The sequence below is a fragment of the Carlito syrichta genome, unplaced genomic scaffold (genome assembly GCF_000164805.1).
Source record: "Carlito syrichta isolate Samal-C Ts95f unplaced genomic scaffold, Tarsius_syrichta-2.0.1 Scaffold89687, whole genome shotgun sequence".
Lineage (NCBI taxonomy): Eukaryota > Metazoa > Chordata > Mammalia > Primates > Tarsiidae > Carlito > Carlito syrichta.
Window position 1 is genome coordinate 1,014,013 of NW_007033783.1, and position 8,033 is coordinate 1,022,045.

An 8,033-nucleotide genomic window follows, 5' to 3' on the forward strand; every position below is an offset into this window, starting at 1 on the left:
CCTCCCCGGGCTGGAGGCTCCTCCTACCCGCCTCCCGCCCTCCCCTTGTGTCTTTCACCTTCGATTTCACGCTGGAAAGCCCGGGACCCAAGGGCGACCGCTGGAAGGCAGCCCGAAGGAGCCGCTAGCGTGCGCCCCGGGAGGGGAAGCTGCAGACCGAGGCGAGGAGGAGGGGGTCGCTCGCTCCCGCGGCGGCCGGGCGGCGCCTGGCACCGCCGGTCTCAGACCCGCGCTTTGCGTGCCAGGAGCGGCCAGGCGTGAGTCTGGTCAGCGGGAGAGGCTTCTGACTGCCGGGAGAGGAAGGACAGGTTTGGCGACTGTTTGCCACAAGCCGACTGGAGATCTCACACGCGCACGGGGGGCGTGAGCCGAAATGGGAGAAGGGGGCATCTTAGGAAGGAGAGATTTCAGCTCTTAGCCTACGGTTGGCCCCACTGACGAGAAGGGAGATAAATGTTCCTTCAGTAAGGTTAAAACGAGAGCATCCAAAAAGAGGAAAGACACACACACACAGCCACTACCCAGGGAGGCTTTTAGTGGTTTCTGGGGGGGGGGGGGGCATTTTCCTTAATCCTGGGAAGGCGGGAAGCGAATGCCCTCTCCTCCCGGATGCGGGACTGGCTGGAAGGCCTCCAAAGTGTTGAAATATGGTGTCGAAGAAGGGCCGTACAGAACAAGTTCTGGGTACTAAAGTTGCAAGACCGAAGAGGACCGAGGCTGCCCGCCACACCTCCTCCTGGCTGGTCCCCTCTCCGGCTGGGCGAGTGGCTCCCTTGACCGCGATGAACACGGCTGCAGCGCCCCCTGCTGCACAGTCACCACAAGGCGTAGAAGACACCGAGAGCAGCGCCTAAAACCAGCCGGCTCTCCAAACCGGCAAGAAGTTGAGCCCCAGGAAGTTTGGCAGCGACCTGAAAGCAAATGTCATGGTTTGAGCTGCTGCAAAACAAAACTACATCTTTTCCTGATTTCACAAGGAGATCTGTGCAGTTCGTACAGACACAGGTGCAGTGGTGAATATACTGTAGAATCAGTGTAAAAATTCCAGCGGTGCCTCCAAAATGTTAGGTCAGACCCCATGGGGAGTAACTGGTTTGTGATCCGGTGCCACGTGAAAAATGCAAAGAATTGCAGACATTAGATTGGAAAATGTAGTTTATTTCGAAAGTAACTAAGAGAGAGAGAGGAGAGATTCACCTCCGCGAGGTAGGGGAGGGAGCCAAAGAGAATATGGCAGGTCATAGCTCAAAAAACATATGGCCTGGCCAATGCTTGACAAAATAATGGCAAATGACTGCTTGAAGTTGAATGCTTTTAATCCTTCCCTTTAGTGTGGGGCAGGTCGTTAAGGTGATTGTGTGGTGGTCTATTTCACATCATCATGAAGGGGACAGGTAAACACAGGATGGTAGGGTCTGTATCAAGAAAGTCATGAAGGGCTGATTAGGTTAACGTGTTTACAAAACACTGGGGAGGGGGTTGTAAAACAATTATCAGGAGCTACCTCTGAGAAACCAGTTCTGTCCTTGATTAGTGATTAGAGGGCAAGTTTAAGTGAACTGCTAGAAAAACAGAACCAGGCAGTGTTAAAATGGCTGCTCATTGGTTATATTGACTCCATCTTACATCCTTCAATCAGATGCCTGAATTTGAGTCCACACTCTGCTACTTATTATTCGGGCAACCTTTGGCCGGTCACTCGACCTCTTCATGTCTCACTTTTCTCATCTTATTAAAGCATTAAAGTAGTTAACATGTGTATAGCACCTAGACAGGTCCTGAAAAGCACGAAGTGTTAGCTATTATTTTATGCTCTCCAACTTCCACTTTTACTTATTAACTAAAACTTGCACATTCCCTACTTTTAACATGTTCAGTGACATCCTGTTGTACAACAAATAAAATTCTGAGTCTTACCATGGCCAGCCAGGATTTTATTTGGCCCTCTCCCTCTACCCTTCACACTGTGCTCATATATGCACAACCCATACATCCTTCTTCTCAGGAACTCCCCACTTTTTCTTCTGCTGCATGGATTGCTTTCTCCCTGGACCTTCTCCAGCCCTTTCTCACCATCCAGGTCTTAGCTCAGGTCCATCACTTCAGAAATAAAGTAGCTTCTGCCCCATCAATCTCTATCCCATTACATTGTATTAGTTTCTTCCTAGTATGTACTAGTATCCATAATCACCACTGAATGCAAACTCCATGAGGGCAGGGATGCTGTCAGTCTTATTTTCCACATATTACCCAGAATCTGTAACATCTGGACATGTAAAATAAACTTTAAAAAAAAGCTGACAAGTGAACAAATAAATGTGCTTAGGAGAAACTATATAACAACTGAAAATTCACAAATGTTTATCATGAGGGAAGAAACTGACTTGTTGTCAATGCTACAGATGGTGAAGAAGTAACCAAGAAGAGAAGGAGATCTTAGGTTCAAAATTCTTGAAAGTGCATCAACTCCACAGGAAGGCCTGTGGTACATGGATAGCTCTCTTCAATAATTAAGAGGACCCGGAGGCATAAAAATATGAGAGAGGTTTGGAGTTCAACGTGCTAAAAGCTTTTAAGTCTTTTCCAGAGCTGTCTCCATTTTCAAAGTAATAGTTTTAAATAAATATTTCTACAATCCTCCATCTCTTCCTTTTGTCCTCTCCCACGCCCCAACTCCTCTGTATTGGAAGGTTAGGAGACAGGGAGATGTGCTGTAAAGAGGCACATCTTGCCTTTCCTGGTAAAGCAAAGGCTGAAAATCCAGCTGTGTTTGAGAAATTCAGTTGCTTTTAACAAATTTATCTATTAGAATTGAACTTGGGTCTCAATATCCTTCCAGTGCATTAAGCCATGATCTCTTTCAGATTGCTCTCCAAGAGCTGAGAAGCAGCCAATTCCTGCATTTTCTACCTTCCTCAAACAACTTTGGGGGGGGAATCAGATTAAAGATGTCATCACTCTCCTTGGAAATCACTTAAAATCGGAGGACATAGCGTTCTAGTGTATTAAGGTATACTTATTCAATGTGAGGCTACCTCCTCAGTTCTGAATATATGTGTGCTATTTAAAGCTACCGTTGCCCTCCACAGATGAAGAAAATTAGGTTGTTTGGCTTGAGTTTTCCACCTTAGACACAATACTGGCCAAAAATGTGCTAAGCCCTTATTTTCCCGAAGTAAGTTCCACACATCTGCTACCTCACCACTTCCTCAATGAATTCCTTTTTATAGTCACCCCGACCTACCCTGCGTTTGTTCTGCATTCCCAGGCCTTTGTTGTATAATTCATACCTTTGCAGTGCCAGTTCCTTGGGGTAAAGATTTCCTTATTTGCCTGAGACGTTTTTAGTTTATTGTGCAATACTATCTTCCCCTTGGGTGTTGCATAAATATTAACTAAAAATCCACATCTGGTCGTGGTCGTCATTTCTATTTGTCCTAATATAGCTTCTCTTTGAACAATTCATTTGGAAAGTGTGCCAAGGGGTGAAATGTGGCACGTCAATTCTCTCGCTGCACAGAATGCTTTTTAAAATGCCCACAGACTTGGTTATTTATGACCAGTAGATTTGCACCTCTTCCTTACTCTCTCATTGCTAAAATTGTACTGGGCCAAAATAATTACAGTCTTCCATATGTTTTCTGAAAAGGTATCCAAGAATCTCCTGCTAAAATCTTAACAGATTGACTAGGAAACAGAAAAACACTAGCCCAGCAGGTGAAACTGCCTGTTTAGGGAGGTCAAAACAGAGCTCTCTGCTGGGGGACTCATAAGCTCTGGGCTTTGCTCAGGAAATAACCCCGCAGGAGAAAAACAGCAGAGCTTGGATGAAATGTGGGTCAGGGAGTGGAAAGAGGGAAAGAGGCACATGGGCCTCTTGGGTAACTAATGACAGTAAGTGCATTGGCTACATATGCTACATGGAGATGTTTCTGAAAGTGCTGCCCTTCAGATACTACAATGTATCACATCACTTTATCCCAAGACGTGTGATCCATTAGGAATATAATTAGGACAATGCAGTTATGGGATCAGATCCTGCCACCGCCGTCACAAAACTGAGGCTGTTAAGAACCAGCTGCAGCCAGGCTCGGTGGCTCAGCCTGTAATCCCTCGCTTGGGGAGGCTGAGGTGAGTGGATTGCCTGAGCCCGCGGGTTCGAGACCTGCCTGGGCAACTTGGCGAGACCTCATCTCTGCAATAAATCAAAAAATCAGCCGGGCGTGGTAACGCGCACCTGTAGTTTCAGCTACTTGGAAGGCTGAGGCGGAAGGATCGCCAGCGCCCAGCAGGTCGAGGCTGTGGTGGCCGAGAGCATGCCACTGCACTCCAGTCTGGGCGACAGAGTGAGACTCCAACTAAAAAAAAAAAAAAAAAAAAGAAATAACTGCTACCAAAATAATGATCACTTTCAGAATCGCAGTTGCCCCAGCTTCCAATTCAGAGGATGTGGGTATAAGGGAGAAGAAGGGAAGGAGGAGTGTAGAAATAACATGTTAATAACCAGATACAGATAATTGCAGAAATGTTGAGCCTAATGATAGAATTCAGGAACTCAATCAAGAAAAGCAAGGACAGTCTCCTTTATAAAATCTCTCTGAATGCATTCACACACTCTGATATAAACAGTGATCAAAAATATTCTAACAGCTTGAAAAATTGCACAGAATCTTGGGTGATAGAGTGTTGATAAGCCTAAGATTCTATAAAATTAAAGACAAATCAAAGAGTAGAAGGCAAATTAGTTTTGACGTGGACATGTTAAATCAACTGGCTATTCAAGAATTTTGCCTTAATACTCAGCCCAAACAAACGTTTTAAGCCGGCGTTGTCCAGCAGAACTTTCTGCAAAGATGGTTTTATATTGGCCTGTATTGTGTTGCTTTTCTATTGTGTAGCTAGTGTGATGGATAACTGAATTTTTAATTGTGTTTAACTTTAATTCATTTAAATTTAGTGACATGTGGCTAGTGGCTAATATTTTGGACAGAACAGCTTAGATGTCAACTGATAGATACCACCTGTGCCTTACAGTGGATTTCATGTAAGAGCCAGTTAGTTGCCAGCATCCTCCCACTGGTCAAAGCTTTAGCCCTGAATCATTTGCTCTGACCTTCTCTGCTCCCACCCATGATCTACTTTTATATACAAAATAGCTATTCAGTACTTTGTAGGTATTACGCATTGTACTGAGCTTATATTTAATATCTCATTAGCTCTCACAAGAGCCCAGAGAGGTGGTGCCATTACTATCCATAGTTTACAGATAAGAAAATGGAGATTTAGAGAGGTTTAGTAAATTGCTCATAGTCTTACAACCTGTAAGTGGTAGCTAATTTTTGAACTTACATCTTTTAATTCCAAAAGTCTGTGTTTTAACCACCACTAAGTGCAGTCTTGTTGCTCATTCTTCTATTCAAAAGGCCACATCCCACTTAAGATCTACTTCAGGAGAGGAAATTTCTGGCTATAGCCAAGATGCATTGATTAAATTCATACTCTTCCTCTTCTACTTTCTCTCAGATCATTTTGAAAAAAATACCATTAAGTCTTCTTTTGCTTTCCACTTTTGCCTTATTTTCCCCAATGTTGTATAGAAACCTGCAAAGATTGCATTTTAATCTATAATAGAAACTCTCCCCCATAAAATACACACACACACACGTTTGTAGTAATAAATATATTAAATCATGCACATACCTTTCTTCTAACAAAATCCACTCGATCCATTAGAAAAACAGGATAAATAACATAACCCAAACACCAACACAATAATGGCAATATTAATGTAAATTACAATTTGGAAAACCAAACAAAGGATTTATACAAGTAAATGTTATTATGTTAAAAAACACCACTATTACAAATTTGCATCTCATAATTCCTGTTTAATCTATGTATTATTCCTATGAAATGACTAGAGTCTATTTGCAGTCTGACCTATTAATCTAATAATAAATGACAGAAAGTCAATGCATTTAAAACTTTTGCAATAATTAATAGTTATCCATTAAAGAGATTAAACATCTTGTAATTTGTAATACTATTACATTATTTAGTAATTATAGGTGAATTACATAGTTATACCTTACGTATGGACATCCACCACCTTGCTTTTTCTTTCCAATTGTTTGTCTTTCATCTTTTTTTGTCCTTTCTGATCTGTTCTTTCATTTTTGCATCTTTTGCTCCTCCAAAAGCATTTAGAACTTAACGCACAAAGCAACAAAGTCACCTTCATAGATGTTGTGAAAATCTGACCTGAGATAAACAAACTAGTAAAATAGATTCCCCTTACTGATAGATTTGAAGCTAAAACATTTATTTTCTTTTGGCAGTCAGCTTTGCGGAGTCAGCCCTTGGATTGAAGTGAATAAATGATGAAGAAGACATTGAATTCATCAGTTCCAAGCTGAACACCAGTGGGAAATGTGTCCAAAGCGCTCTTCCCCCTGCAACCTGCTCCCTAGAGTTCATCACATGCCAGTATTAGGCTTCAAGGTTATGATCCATTGCCAGTGATAATTTTGGCCAACTGTCTCCTTTGATTTATATTACAAACATATGACACAGGCAACTACTGGTCTGCTTTTTGTCAATATAAATGAATTTGCATTTTTGATAATTTTATGTAAATAAAAATAATCCTACATTCTCCATTACTTTTTTCAGTTTGGATTCTTTTACTCCCCATAATTATTGTGTGAGTCCTGTATGTTTTGTGTATATTAATAGGTCATTTCTATTTATTTCTGACTAATAGTCCATTGTCTATCTATGCCACAATTACTTTATCCATGTATCTGTCGGTTAATATTTGAGTTGTTTCCCATTTTTGGCTAAACAAAGCTGCTGTGGACATTCATGGAAATCTTTGTATAAACAGATGCTTTCATATCCTTTGGGTAAATACCTAGGAGTGGGATGACTGGGTCATTTGATCAACAGTGTTTAATGTTTTAAAAAACCGTCAAACTGTTTTCCCATGTGGTTATCCATTTTACATTCTCACAAGCAGTCTTTAAGAACACCATTTACTCTATATCATTGCCAGCACTTGACAGATCACTCTTTTAATTTTAGACATTCTAGTAGATATGTAGTAGTATCTCACTATAGCCTTAATTTGCTCTAAAAAATTGAGCATCTTTCCTTGTCCTCTATCTTCTTTCGTGATGTATCTGTTCAAATCATTTGCTCCTCCTCTTTTTTCTGTTGTTGTTACCTGCTTCCAGTAACACAAATTTACTAACTTACTGCTCTATAGTCAGAAATTTAGTATGGCTCAGTGGGGTTTTCAGCTCAAGGTCTCACTATATGAGAATCAAAAAGTTACACAGTGGGCTCTTATCTGAAAGATCTGGAGAAAAATTCACTTTCAAGCCATCCGGGCTGTGGCCAAAATTTAGTTCCTTGCAGTTGTAGAATGGATGTCTCCATTTCCTTGTTTTTCAGCATTTAGAAGTTGCTGACATACCTTCTCACAGGACCCCTTCGTTTGAAAATTAGCTGTTGTGCATGGAGTCCTTCTTCTGCTTCAAATTTCTCTGGCTTTTCTGCCCATTTAAAAAATTGTATTGTTTTCTTAATATTCAGTTTTAAGAGTCCTTTATTCTACATATAAATTCTTTGTTATGTGTGTAATTTGTAAACATTTTCTCTTAACCTGTAACTTGTCTTTTCATTCTCTTACCAACATCTTTCAAAATGCAGTTTATTTGATTGGTTCAGTTTATCACTTTTTAAACATATTTTTGGTGTTATATCTAAGAAATGTTTGTTTGATCCAACATGCTTTGCAGTTTTGGGTTTTAGCGATAGGTCTATGATTCATTTTGACTTAGTTTTGAAAGGTGGAGTAAAATGTAGCTCAAAGTTCTTTTTCTTTTTCTGTCCTTGGATAGTCAATTGTTCCGGCACAATTTGTTAAAAATCTATTTTCTGCACTGAATTGCCTTTGTACGTTTGTTAATTGACTTATATATATGTAGGTCAATTTCTGGACCTACGTGTATTTTATCCATTGGTTATTT